A 14,614-nucleotide genomic window follows, 5' to 3' on the forward strand; every position below is an offset into this window, starting at 1 on the left:
CCCTTCCAACCCAAGCCATTCTATGATTAAATAATCTTGCTTATTCCTTCCTTTGGTTGTAATGTGGTTTATGTGCTTGCTAAGCATCCTGTAAAGTGCTCTCTTGCTGGAACTCAGGGCTGAGTAGTGTACCCTGGCTGCTGTGCCTCTGATACAGATGAGCTGGAGAAGAGCTGAGATAGGAAAAGTAAGAGTGAAAGTTTTCAGTGTGTATTACTGGGAGGACAGATTTCTTTAATTCAGGCTCTATCTGGATAACTCTTGTTTCACTATAGGTGGCTCTTTTAGATCCATCTATATACCTCAAAACCATAAAGCACTAGTAAATGGTATTTACATTCATCTACATCCGTAGATGTAAAGAAGACGGAATTTAAGTGAGAGTTTGACTCAGAGGAAGTTCTGAAAAAAGAACAGGAAAAAAAAAAAAGGAAGGTATTAAAAGTTTTGCAGGTTTTGGTAATTTTTGCCTTTGAAAGTGTTCAAATCAACAGTAGAGTATTACCTGAATACAGAGAAAAAGTAACAGCTGACTTGCATCCACGCCCAAGACAGAAAAATCTCTGAACTCTACAGCAATATTCTGAGATGTATTGAATTTTCAGTTGGATTTCACTGCCTTTAATTGTGCTCAGCTTATTTTGCTTAAGGAAGCAGCCACTAAGGGCTGGACTTGTACTTCATGGAACTACCACTGGGATATTGTCAGATTTTGATTTCTTTTGAAAAAGCTCTTTTCCTTGAATCTAAGGTAATTTTGGTGATTAATTCACAGTATTATACTACTTAGTTATTCTCCTGGTTAAATTTAAGAAATGAGATTGTCCTCAAAGCAGTGACTGTGCATGGACTAATCCCTGCCTGGTTAGAATAGCAGGAGTCTTAAGCATGCAAAATCAGGATTGTGCTCTCTTATCTAGCCTGGAAGTTGCTCAGGGTTTCACACACCTTGTGTGAAATCCCTTTTCTTTTTGTATGTGGCACAGAGCAGTTTGCCATACTTTGAATGTAGGACAGAATCATAGAATATCCCAAGTCTGAAGTGACCCACATGGATCGTTGAGTCCTGGCTCCACACGGGACCACTCAACGCATACAGGCTTCATTTCTGAGCCTGCAGACCATGCAAAATGGGAAAGACCTCTATTTGAAACAACAGGAATGGGAGTAACTCTTATTTCTCTGTAGGGGAGCTCTGGCTCTTAGCTCTTCACTCAGAGACAATTCTCCACTGTAGTGAGTGAGGACGAAGGTAAAAAGACAGTCATTAGATATTGTGACCAAAGTATTGCTTAAAGGTAGCATTATTTGCAAGATCAGAGTCTGCCTCATTTTTCCCTTTGCTTCCATAAGCCCCCAGAAGGTTAATATAGTTCATGTTTTCAGACAACAGCCAGAAAGCACAGCGCTGCACCCTTTCCTCAGGATATATCCAGTGCAGGGTAATCTTTATAAAGACCATGTCCTGAACTGGGAGGTGAGGGTCACATCGCCACAAATGGAAATGAGAAACCTTTCCCTGCACTTCTTGTAAACGTCAAAACTAAGTGATGAGCTTTGCAAGAGGTGAGGGGAATCTCCCCACCCTGCCCATGGACCTTTTGGCACCTCATTGTGCAGCATGAAGCCTGCAGCGCTTCGTGTGATAAAAGGAGTACTTCTATTTCTGCCTCTTGGCACCAGTGTCCCCCTGCCACAGGTTCACAGTGATAAAAGGGCTGTCAGCTCCTTAAACTAGGTGGCTGTGGTCGCAATTGCTCTTTGTCCCATTGTTGCAAGGCAGAGGTGGCAGTCCGGGAATGAGGAGTGGCTCTACTTGGTAGCAACCTATTCGTGATACATTCTCATCTGTTCTTGAGAAGAAATGTGAGTAGGGTCATAGACTCCTTCCTCAACAACACCCTAATTACCTTGAAATTACAGTTTCCAAAGGGGCACTGCTCTTACTCTGTGTAATTTAAAATGTATTGCTCCATGGTATATTTAGGGTGGTACTTTCTATTGTAAAATGTTTCCTCCACCCATAATTCTGAGTAAAATGTGGCGTGGTTACAAAGAAATGCTGGCAGAGCTAACATCTTGGGGGAGCTGAATATACTCCCCTGCAAATAGAGGCAGATCAGGCCATAACTTCAGCTGTAGGGCCTCCTCTCTGCCATTAGGGCTGAGGAGAAGAAACTTATTCTCACCGTGGACAGAAACTGCCAGGAAAAGCACCAGCAGCTGTGTTGTTGCCAAGAACCAGACGCCTAGCTTATCCGCTTTGTGCCACTGGTGAAAAAGGCATCAGGCAGCACCAGCTTTTGGCCTACTACACTGCTGTGATATGTGATATGGCCTGCCACAATAGCATGGCCAACAGAAGGCTATGCAGCCTGTGGCTGGCTCTGAGGTACCTGGGAAGAGGAAAGAAAATCACTTTTGTCATGACAGGAATGTAGATGGACACACAGACAGTCATTCTATACAGCAGGATTGCACCAGGGTCTTTGCAGTCTACATTTTGACAAGGAAACTGCTTTAACAACTGTAGAGCTATGTATCTTTTGCTAGGGCTTGTGATGGTGGTTAACCACTGAGGTGTATGTATAAACACCTGTACTTTTCCTCAAATCCCATTATCTGTCAATTTTCCAGAGTACCCTGGACCTCATTTCATGCTGCTTTAACTCCTCTGAGAGTTCAGAAGGAGCAGCTTGTAAGTAAATAAAATCCCTGATTTTTTCCACCCTATTGAGGAGCTCCCTGGGAACAAAAACCTTTCTCATAATAAGCACACTTCTCCTGTAATCCAGCTGGAAAACAGTAAATATGAAGATTGCCTCCCTACAAGCCCATCGTATCTTATTTTATTGTGTCCCCATCCACCTTCAATCATGTTTGGGGTGGTAGGAGTTTGAGCCACAGATGGTACCTTTTGGCAGAATTTCCTTGGCTTACACTGCCTTGCTGGCTTGTCTTTGTTCCTTGGGGAAACAAAGAAACCCCCAGAAGGGCTCCAACCAGGATGTAAGCACTCTGGACTCTTTTTTAATGCCCTCACTCAGACTTTTGTGCCTGATGGCACTTTTGAAGCTGAATGGACTCACAGGTTCATACTCATCAAGGGCTTTAGATGGACAAGGCAAGAAGTTAATGCTATTTAGACAGCAGCTTCTTACATCGCCAATTTGCAAGTACCTGCTTAGCCACCATGTAAACCTGTAGTCTCCAAAGGTCCACCATCCTCTCTGCATTTAACATCAGAGTATTCCAGGTCCCTCAAACCTTCAAGCTTGTGACTAGAAGTACTACTATTTTATCCTTATATATTAAAAGTTGTATGGAAGATGGTATGAAAGTCCCTGATAAAATTTTAATTTACACACGTTCCCTAAAGGTAAATTGTGACAGAGCAGGAGAGCTGAGTACACAAAAGTAATTTTCTTGCTCCTAGGACAGTGTGTCCAATTTATCTAATGGAACCTAAATGCAGCTTTTAATAGAAATCTCTGCAGTTGTCAGAGTAGGAACCCAGACTGGCTACTGGCTCTTCTGTGCTGAGTGGTTTTGTTCAGTTTCTCTGGGCTGTTAATGTATACTCCGGACCACAGGTTTTGCCTAGAGAGTAGGCATTTAGGAGTAGGGAGTTACTATGCCTACATTGCACAGGGATGTAGGTCTTTGCGTGACTTCTTGAATGTTTTTTTGAAAGGTTAAAGCTGAAGGGAGAAAATGGTGTTATTATCAAGGGAAAGGAAGATCACGCTTTTTCTATCGCTGTGTATCTGATTGCCTGCTCTCTTCTTCCTCTGCCCTGCCCAGATTATGAATAGGGAGTTCGGAGGTGTTTCCTGCAGGCCAGCTGCAGCATCACTACTGGAAAGTCTCAGCCGCAAGAGAAGAACACAGGCCAGATTGAAAGCAGTGACTTACTGGTGACTGATCTCAGCTGATGAGGGGACAAATGACTCCTTGGTGAACTGGGCTAGCTCCCAGAAAAAGAATCCATTGCTTTGGAAAAGAGATTAATGAAGTACATTCAGCGGATCTGCTGGCCAGTGGACAGCAGTTTGTACTGCAGCCACCGGATGAGGCGTTTTGTTGTGTCACTGGATTATTTATATCTTCCGTTGACTAGCACATTGGTTTCCCTAAAGCAGAGTGAGTGTATGATTTGCTATTTTTCATTCTTTATTAACTTCTAAATATAATTCAGCCATGAAGGACACGTATTGCTGACTGATTTGTGTGGGATGGGAGGAGGCTTGGGGAGATCCCCAGCAGAGTTCTCCTCTCCGTCCCAACTTTGACAGAATTCTGAGCCAAGCAATGAATTTTCCTTTCTTCCTGGTTGCTGTTTATTCAAGGAATAGTTTCCCTTAGTTTGCAGAATCAAGACCATTTGATATCTCTTCTTCAAGAACCACAAAAAATTTTACCCATAAAAGCATTTGCAGTATTGTGTGTGTTCCAGATTTTTGCTTGAGCAAGCATGTATTCTGATATTTATAAGCCTCCTTGGCAGTAAGTGAGAGGGGAGGCCTAAGATTATGGGGTGTTTTAGTAGTGTTGAACTGCAAAGTGAAAAATTCTTGAACAAAATGTGTTGATAGTTAAGTAAAACTTACTGGGAGAGGGAAGTTATCATAGTTCTTTTCCTTCAGTTTTGTATTAAGTTATATTTTGTTCTGATTGAATTTTTTTTTTGATTGAATTTACACATGTATAAATCTAGTGCTTATTCCAAAAGAAAAAAAGAGAATGGATGAAACAGTTCTGCTACTTCTGTAAAAGCTGATTAATGTCAAAACAAAAGCAAACATTAAGTTTTCATTGTTGTTGCATATACCCACTTAAACAGTGCAAAGTGTATGGCTGGAGAGCCCCACTAATTTTAATTCAGGATATATGAAAAATGATTTCCTGAGTCTTTCCCGTGCAGCTATCAAAGATGTTTTCCAACCAAGGAATTCTCTAATTTTCATCTGGACAAGGAGGAGATACTGGTTTCCATCTCATATCCCACTGATCTTTATTAGACCACTGGAATCAGAGTCCACTGCTAAAGACAGTGAAAGACAATGTTTTAAAATAGGAATTTAAAGTGGTTACCTAAAGCTCACCAATTTCTTGAACCAGATTCTGTTTCTAATATCCAAAACATTTGTTCTTAGCTTTTTATCATGTTATTCCTGTCTGCTTTAATTTGCCTCCGCAAATCTGAAATAGAAGTACTGAAACTCTAGGAGAAAAGTTGCTTCTATGGGGGACCCATGTCCCTGAGGTTTTAGTTTGGTTTTAGAACAGATCCAGGTGTGATATAATTTGAAACACCATATTTTTGGAAATTTGCCTCTAATTGATGTGAACCTGTGCCTGCCTAAATATTCAGGCACCTCTAGTGACAAATTACAATTTTATTCTGTGGTGGCTTTTTTTTCCCCCAGCTTCCCCTGGATAGGATGAGACTTAAGCAAGTGCCGTTTAAGTGGAAGATATATGATATTCACAGTCATATAAGACTTGACTAGCATAGAACTGGACTCTGGACTATCAGGCTTACAGATTGGCTGGAGAAAGGCAAGCTCAGTTGCTGTAAGTAAAAGAAGCATGGCAGTATGAAAGAAGAATGTGGGGAAAAGCAATAAATATTTTATCTGCTGAAAACAGGAGAAGACTAGGAGATACAATTGATTTAACAGAAAATGTTTCATTAGCAGAGCCAAAATAGTTTTCCACTTGTTTGCCCATTTGAAAGCTTTCAAAGAGAGCTTAGTTCAGCAGAGTTAAAATGCTGTTTTGGAACCACTGTGAAGTAGCACTTATTAAAATGGCTCAGACTTTTTACTTATTTATTTTATTTTATTAACAAGGATATTTTATTTTACATGGAAATCACTGAAGTAAACACTGATCCATCTAGGAAAAGACTATGGAAAGTGCATACCATTTTTTCCAGCTATACTCTCGGAGACTTTGTATATACTTCTTGCTGTTGGGTTTCAAGGAAAGACATCTGAGCCTTTTCTACTAGGCTTGGTCACTGAAAGGGATGGGACAGTTGGAAGGTGCAAAAGCGCAACCACAGCTCAGCTCAGTCACGGGGACACTCTACTGGGGAATAGTTTTCCTTCCAAATTCCAAAAATGTAGTCCAGGACCAGCCTTCAGAGGATTTCTAAAGCAAGTAATTTAGGAGGGCTGACATTTCTGAATTTAGCAAAAGAATCTTTGTATGATATAAACTTGCTTGTGACATTCAAGCCAGAGGATAATTTCTCCTTTCCTATTCTGTCTTCCTCAGTATTTTTATTTATTCTTTCCCACATATCCATTTTTTTCTTCTTGCTAGTTGAGGTTATTTCTCTGATTTCAGTGGATAAGTTGATGCCATATTTGTTCTTTGCTCTATAGGGCTCTGATAGAAACCAAATTCATATTGTGCACACGCAGTAAACTACAGGCTTATGGGAATGAATTAGATAACCCGTTTGTCGATAACATTTGCACAATACAGTCTATTATGTGTTAAGTTTTGAAGGGGATGAGATTTCCTTGCCAAGGTAAAGATGGTTTCATTGTAGATTGAGTGTCTGCTCCATAGTCTCATCTTTGGGCTGGTGTACAGGAAGGCAATCTCTTGTTTATTCTGCAATGCTAAGCTGTTTGTTAGAGCATGCTGTAGTCTCATTGCCTTTGTGCTGCTTATCAGAGCTAATAAAGACTCGTTGCGGTCTGCTGAGCAAACAGAAGGAACATTAGCTCTCAGTAAAACAATTTAATTCTGAAGCTTTGAATCTTCATTTAACAATCAAAGCACGCTGCCTTTCACCAGAAGCACTGCGCTACTGATTGTTGCCATAGCAGCTATATTGTATTGGAAAAATAAGTTTGTGTACCGAGTTAACCACAAATTTATTTTTAAACAAAATTCTGACTGACCTCAGAGGACACCTTGAATGCTTAAATTCAAGTATATGCCTAAATATCTCATTGGAGTCAAACAATGAAGTCTCAGAGATATTATTATGCCTTAAGACAAAATTTTTAATTTAGCTGAGTGGAGGTGCCTCTTTAAGAGTCTGTGGCAAAAAAGAATGGGAACCATAATCTGGCATACAAAGATAATATCCTGAAGTTAATGATTGATTATTTTGGTATTATATTGTAGATAGAAACAGTAGAAAATCACGAGATGTGCTAGGATAAAAATATAAGGTCACAGTTGCCATATACTGTGAAAAATAGCAAAATATTGTGCAATACAAGAAAGAGCATGACAGTTGTTTTCATAGAAAAGTCTTTTTTTTTTGTCCTTATCAACTATGGACATATGAATAGCTTCACCATGGTAAGTCACGTTGCCCTGAGTTTAAGCCATTGGCAGTTAAAAACAATGAAACCCTGCCCAGATGGCCCTGGTGAGTTAGTGGTCATTGCCTCACACTTTCAAATACCTTTTTCCTAGTATACAGGCTACTCATATACAAGCAAATATTACCAGGTAATTTGTTCTTGACTTGAGCCTAAGCTTTCATTGTCTATTACTTCAGAAGTCTCAGTTCATCTTGGCCTTGTCTTCATGCAGGGCAGGATAAGCATTTGTTTATTAGCTCCTGGCATATGAGTGCCTTCTTCCTGCTTTGTTCACCTGGATCCAACATTTATCTTCAAAAGCGGATGAAACAGGAAAATGCCCGTGTTACTTCTAGGGTAAGAGTGTTTAATGTAGGCACTGCCAAGTGTAGAACTCTGTAGCACTTATGCAGATAGGTAGCCTGTGCGTTCTCTTTTCCCCTTGAGTAGAGTTGATATCTGTTGGGCAGCAGACGGTCCTTCTCAATATGTAAATTGACTTAAAGCTGGCGGTGTACTGCCTTCCTTGCCCTTCATGTGAAATAGAAGAAATGTCTAAATGCTCCTGTATACAAAAAAGCTGTCAAGAGATGTACAAAGGGGCAGCCTGGCTTTTTGTAAAGTGTTGGGTAAACAATTTCCCTCAAGAAAGGATGTAAATGCAGAAATATCGGAAGGTGTCAATTGTGTTGGTAAGAGTCAGGCAACCTGGAGACAAGGAGAGAAAGTGGGAGCTGATCCTGTTCCTGCTGAGCTTTCTGGGAGACATGTTGGTGGATTTCAGCAAGTACAGTTGTGCTGGATGAATATGCTTATCTAGAAATAAAACCCAGTTTTCCAAGTAATTTTTTTTTCTATCAGAAGTCCAATATGTGGGAATTGATTTCTAAAATAAGGATTGGAATATCAGCTATGATCTAATTTAATAACTTGAGGGATATGCAAAGCACCCTACAAATGTTAATGAACTAATCACCCAGCAGACTTCTGGGGTGAGAAAAATGTGATCTCTGTGTTACAAATGGGAAACTGGGGCACAGAACAGATCAAAGATTTAGATAAGCCCTTTGGTTCTATTCATAATTAATACACTTACAATGTACAAAATTAGCCAGTTAAAAAAAGAAAGTGATGTGGAACTGTTAGCTACAGAAGTCAGATAAATTGTTTTATTAAACAACTATGTAAAAAGTGAACAGATCTCCAAACCTTTCACCTGTGAGTATAAATCATAATTTAGGGGCATCAAATCAGCTTCTTTCTCTCATGGCTAGTATTATTTTCCATTCTCTTACACTTCTCAGGTGCCAAGATAATGAAGTGATGATATGGTTTTTGTTACAAAAGTGTAAAGATAACAGAACAAAGAATCTAATGTGTTCAAAAGAAATCTTGACATTAGCACACGTTACACTAAAATTGATTAGATTTAGGATCTTGCACACCATTTTTATGGACTTCACAGCAGCATAATTCCACTCCCTTTAGCCTAGTACCTCCTGATTTATACTGAAGTGCGTGAAGTTGGGCTGTACTTGTAATTTGATTCCATGTTTGTAGTTGGAAGGAAGTTCATTCTTTCTAGGCTAGAATTTTGATATCAGAGGCTTATACAGCAGCAGGGCTTGAAGAACCTCATGAACTTGCCAGGCTTTGCTTCTGCTGAAGGCCAGAGTAATTATACTTGTCTGTTTATTAAAATCATCTTTAAACATCTCTGATAGCAGAAAGTCCGCAGCTTCTCAGGCACCCTGTTCCAGTGTCGCTACCTGTACAGCTAAAATGCTCTTTGGTAGTATTCAACCTGAATTCTACTAACTGCAAATGAAGACCTCCTATCCATGATGGACCGAAGGACCATATTACTTCTGTACTCTTTTCAGTGGCTTTTTATATAATGTAAGATGATTTAACCACATGCAACACTTTCTCATATGTTGTATTTTCTGGATCACTCTTGTTGCTCACTGCTTTCAGCTGGAATTCTTCACAACCTTCATGAAGGTTACACCTATTCCTGTCTGCCACCATCCAAGTGGGAGCTTGCCAGGATGGAATAGGGCAACGGGTGACTTTGTGTGCCTCATGTAATCCAGTCTGTAGGTACTTAGTATGATGTTTTTCTTTTCGACGATTACATGACAGTGCTGAATAAAGATTAGATCTGAAATATTTCAACCTTCAGGATCCATTTCTGTGTTGTTTGAGAAGCCTTTTCCCCCTTGTTCTCAACAGACCTTCCAGATTCTGTGTGACCATGCAGTTATTATGGCCCAATATACAAACTATAGTTTTCCAGAAAGTATTTGCAGTTGAACGGAAAAGTGTTTAGCAATAGGATAAAGTTATTGTTGCATCAGTGAAGAAAAATGAGATCAAACACAAATGTGTGCTAGTTCCTACCTGGTTATGCATTAGCAGTTTTATTTGTTCTATGTTTTCATTTCTCACTAAAAGAATGTGGGACAACAGTTACTGCTAATTCTTTCACAGATATACTCCTTCCTCACCAGCGCTCTCTTTACAACAGTTAGAGAGAATCTCCCTGTTGGAGATCCCCCTCTCATCCATACTATGGGGTTAATCCTGGAGTTCTCATTCAGAAAAAAAAAAATGCATTAACTTTCCTGGAATATTTCCCCAGGCTTTCAGGAAAGCCTGAGGATCTAGGTTTTAAGTTTATAAGGAGTCTTTCCTCTTGCATTTACAATGGTGCTGTATTAGCAAGTCTTAGTAATGCTTCAGTTCAAAACTTTGACTTTTAACTGGAAACATGGCTATTAAGGTGATAAAGAAAGGTACTGCTAGTGTTCTGGAATGCCCTCAATAGTTTTGAAAGGTATTACATTTCTTCAATGTTCGGTATTCTAGTGCTCTCCCATTAATTTTTATCTCCAAACATAAAAACTAACTCCTTCTGACGTGAAAAGTGAAATCTTTAACATGGATTTTATATGCTCTTTTTACAGTAATTTTCAGATTCTGTTCAGTTATCAGGATATTTCTGTTACCCATTTCTGGTTTTATAATGCTATTGAAGCTATGATAATGACATTGCAATTTGGAATGGTACATTCAGCACAACTGAGCAAAAATAAAACAAACAATCCTGTGCTGATCCTGATTGCATCCAAATCTTTTGCAGTCTCTGATTTTTGAGGACTGGCAGTGCCTCCCTTCATGTGCAGGTTGCATGCTAAGTACATCTTTGTGGGATTCAGTGACTGGTAGGACCAGTTCTCAACATCTTCTGTTATTCACAGCCAGAAACCCACAAGGTAGGTCTAGTGAAATTAAAGTAGGTAGAAACACCCTGGTTAAAGGCATTTTTCACTCAAGCTATTATTTTATATATATTAGATGTATCCAGCATATCAGATTATCTGTATAAGTATCAGGTAACTACTCCTGCTTTGCTGGTGGAACCACTTATTTGCCATGGCAAGTACTGTTGTCTTCCAGCCTTTGAACCAGATTAGAACCTCAAGGTCCCGATTGCTGTTTGGTTATCTTATTGCCTTGGCTGCCTCTTTTTTTTTTCATTCTGGTCCACATTTTTCCTATCTGTAAAACAAGACAATATCAAGACAGAATTGCCTTGAGATAAGAGATATTAAAGCATCCATGCAAAGCTAAAGTCTACATTCGGAACCTTGACCTTGGAATTTGTCTACTTTCTTTGCCAATAGTCCTCACCACATTTGTGGAAGATTACTTACTTGAATTTCAAGATTAATGCACTTTAACCCAGACAAAACCAAAACACACACACACACAAAACAAACCTGGACTGCTATGCTGTAGGGATACTTGCCTTCTTGTGTCCTTGTGCCTTCCAGTCCCCTGCTCTGGTCCCTCTGAGGTGCCATGGACTTTCTTCAAGGAAGAATGAGGAACAAGGGGAAAAGAAAGAGTATGACTTACTTCTTCTAGTTGTACCTTGGAGCAGGAACTGGATGGGCCACAGAGTGTGTTCAGACGTGGAAGCTGGGCAATGCTCCTGTGCCCAGGGAAACTTAGATTCACTGGGATGGTGGCAATCTCAGATTTGGCATTGTCAAACCTTACTCATCTTCCTCTCAGTTGGTAATAACAATTTACTGATCAGGGAAAGGCAGTAGTCCCCATCAACATCTGCTGACAAAATGGGCTGGTTGTGTGCTGAACTGCAGCTTATAAGGACAAGTGTAAATTGGCTTTTAAGTTACAGTCAGCACCAAGAGATCAGCGTGTTCATAAAGTCATCTATGCTGAGCAATTTTGCTTTTACTTTACATTAAAAAAAGAGAATTTCTTCCCAGTTTCGTAGCTTTCTACACTTGTAAAATAGGTATTTTGGAGTACAATACCTCTTTGCGATAATTAGTTGAGACAGGTATGCTTCAGTACTGCAAAGCGGATGATAAACATCAGGATAGTTGGCAATATTAGATATTATTCTCCAGGACTTTGGGGTCACACAGTAACTTCTGAGTAATTGTTGCTTTTGTGTTTGTTTGTTTTTTTTTTAAAGAAAGGTTTGCTTTTTTTTTTTTATGACTGAAAAAAAAAATGAGTCCATGAATGAACTGGGCACCAAGGTCTAGCAGGCAAAGAGTAAGAGCTCAGCTGCCACTCAGTGAAAAAGTTCATGCCTTCCACCCCAGATGGCAGCCCAGAGGCAGTGGGTGGGAAGTGATGAGGGACAGGGGTCCCGCTGACTGCTTTGGGATGGCAATGCTGCTTCTGGCACTCAGCTGCAGCTTTCCTCCACACTCGCTCATGCACCAACTCTTAACAGCAGCTACAGACTGCTGCCTCTTGGGAGCTGTTATTTAGTGCAGCAGCAGCTAATTAAACCCTGGGAAGCAAAGTGCAGGCAAAGTGAACCTCAGCTACATCTGTTGAAGCTGCTCTGCCCTTTCTTTTTTTTTTTTTTTTAAAGGCTCCCCACGGCCCATGTAAAAGTGTCCTTACCTGCTGTCTTGCCAGAAGCTGGCAAGATGAGGAGTCTTGCTGCCCACCAGCTTGCCCAGGCCAGGCACTGAGGCCTGAGGTTGTCCCCTGGTCCCCATCCCTGCATCAGGTGGTGGAGAGGTGATGGCTTTCATCCCAAAACTCCCAGTGGCTACTGCCCGCTAATGCCCACAGCCTGCGGTGGGAGCAGCCTGCCTGCCAGATTTTCCCCACTTCCCTGAGATATAATGTACGGTTTTCTTACCTCGAGGTGTAATTTCGTGTTGCCTTTTCTTCCCCTTCAGGGAAGGGCTCACTAGATGGCACTGTGTCACTGTGGGACAAGTCACCTCCATCTGCTTCTAGGGTAAGTGAAAGACATCATTGCATACGTCTTTATTTTCATCTGTCTCCTTTCAGTCTTTACCAACAGGAAGGTGAAAAAAAATGGGTATTCATTAATAAAATGTGCTTTAGCACAGTTTCCCATTCCAGCTTCAGGAGCTCTCAATCATTTGCCCAAAGGAATTTCTTGTTAGAGTAATATACTTTATATGACGTGATTTTGTACTTTGTTCTTTCATCGTGTTTCTCTCTTCCTGTTTCTGCACATGCAACAGACTTGAAAGGCATAGAGAAAAGTGGGACTCCAAGTTTAGTTCAAGACTAAACTTTCCTAAATATGGGTGTCGGGAGTGCGGGTCCCCAGCTAGCCTTGTGAGTCTGGAAAACAAATCAAAATAGAAAGTGTATATGCTTGGCTACGTGCATGTAAATGGCTAAAACACAGCTGTCCAACGACATGAGAAGAGATAACATTGTTCACCAAGTTGCAGTTTCAATAAATTTTTGCTATTAAGTGCTGTAAATATTTTAGTAGAAATATCTTTAATCAGTGCTTGACCAAAATTAACTTCAGCCAAACCCTACGACACCGGGCTGAAATTCTCATGATGAGAGAGTTGCTTGGGGTAGTTAAATGTTTCTATACCTTGTTAGGATCCATAAATTCACAATTTGGCAGAAAAGGAGAATAAAGTGATGAAAAAATCACTAAAAATGCATTAAATATTTACCTTGGGCTGAAGCCCGAATGAAAAGCTTTTGGTCATTTCCTGTTGGCTCCATGAATCTTAATATACTACTGTTTCTTTCTGCAAGAAGTGTTGCCAAGCAGAAGCTCTTGGAAAGAGTGGGTGTTTGCGCTTTTCTTTGGAGTGTCAGAGAATGCCTCACTACCATGCTGTTTTGGTTAGTAGCTGATGTAGATGCAGAAGAATTACCAAGGGCAAAAATTCCACTGTTGGTGGGGAGACCAACTTAAAAAATTTGTGCAAAACAACACTGCTCAAAAATGTGATTTGTGGCTTAATGCTACTTACGTCCATTCTTGGGTTGCAACACCATTAAAAAAAAAAAAGTATTTGAGTTTTTAAATTGAATGTTCTAAAAGGAGAGGTGCACACTTTCCTCTTTTTTTATTGAGAAGGTTCATTATGAAGGGGTCATCTCTATCAGCCTACAGGTAATAAAGGACGATAGCTGAGCTCTAACAGTTAGTTCATGTTTCCAGTCACTAGGCACAGATTTCCATAGTTACTGTATTTCCCCCTTAAGTTCACAAATGGCTATTCAGATCTATGAGATCTTGCTGCACCTGGAGGATGTAGTAATTCTGCAGCCTTCATTCTCTCAATAGCAACTGTAAATGGGTCAAGCACTGGTGCAGCTGAGCACACAGTAGCTGTGAGAAGGCAGATGTGGAAGCTGGGCCCATGCAATGCCTGATGTTATCCTCATCTGGAGCCCCTATATGTAATGCCCCCTAGGACAGCAGAGTGCTGCAGCCAAAAGATGCTGTGGACAAAATAGCTAGGTGGTCACTAAACCTCCTGGATCTGCAATGGATTTTAGTAAAGTCTACCTAGCATTGCACAGTCTCATATTTCAAGTCCATACAGTTATTGCAGCTTGTTTCCCATGCCAGTGCAGAACTTGTTTAGAGCCATGTTCCAGACTCACAAACAAGAGAGCCTGGGCTAAGGTGGGTTGAGGAAAGCACTAGAAGGAAAGAGCAGATGTCATATGGTGAGGTATGGCTAGATGCAGGCAGAATGAATATAGGTTCTGCTCAGCTGCATCATAAATCATTTTCAGTGAGTTGGGTTGTAGAGAGAAGACATGGAGTGTAGAAACACTCAGGGAAGCAGCATGTGAAGAAGAGGTCTTAGATACCTTGGTGCAGTCATGTTATGATCCCTTTTGGATCCCATGTTATATAGCTTGTGAAGATATTTACCTTCCGTGTGGATAAGCAGTTGTGTGGTTTGAAGTTAACATGA

At 40.5% G+C, this 14,614-nt stretch overlaps 1 long non-coding RNA gene across 5 annotated transcripts in view; it reads left to right on the top strand.

Moving 5' to 3' along the window:
* The window catches only part of LOC110396510, a 61,680-nt gene that overhangs the window by 6,210 nt on the left and 40,856 nt on the right, over positions 1-14,614 (top strand). For 2 of the 5 annotated variants that reach the window (XR_002437019.1, XR_002437018.1), the window contains exon 2: positions 12,578-12,639. This is a non-coding gene — a long non-coding RNA (uncharacterized LOC110396510). Of the gene's footprint in view, positions 1-3,584; positions 4,144-5,896; positions 7,695-12,577; positions 12,640-14,614 lie in introns of those variants that run through there. The other 3 variants (XR_002437017.1, XR_002437020.1, XR_002437015.1) reach the window with 3 other exon arrangements.

This window comes from Numida meleagris, chromosome 3 (genome assembly GCF_002078875.1).
Source record: "Numida meleagris isolate 19003 breed g44 Domestic line chromosome 3, NumMel1.0, whole genome shotgun sequence".
NCBI lineage: Eukaryota > Metazoa > Chordata > Aves > Galliformes > Numididae > Numida > Numida meleagris.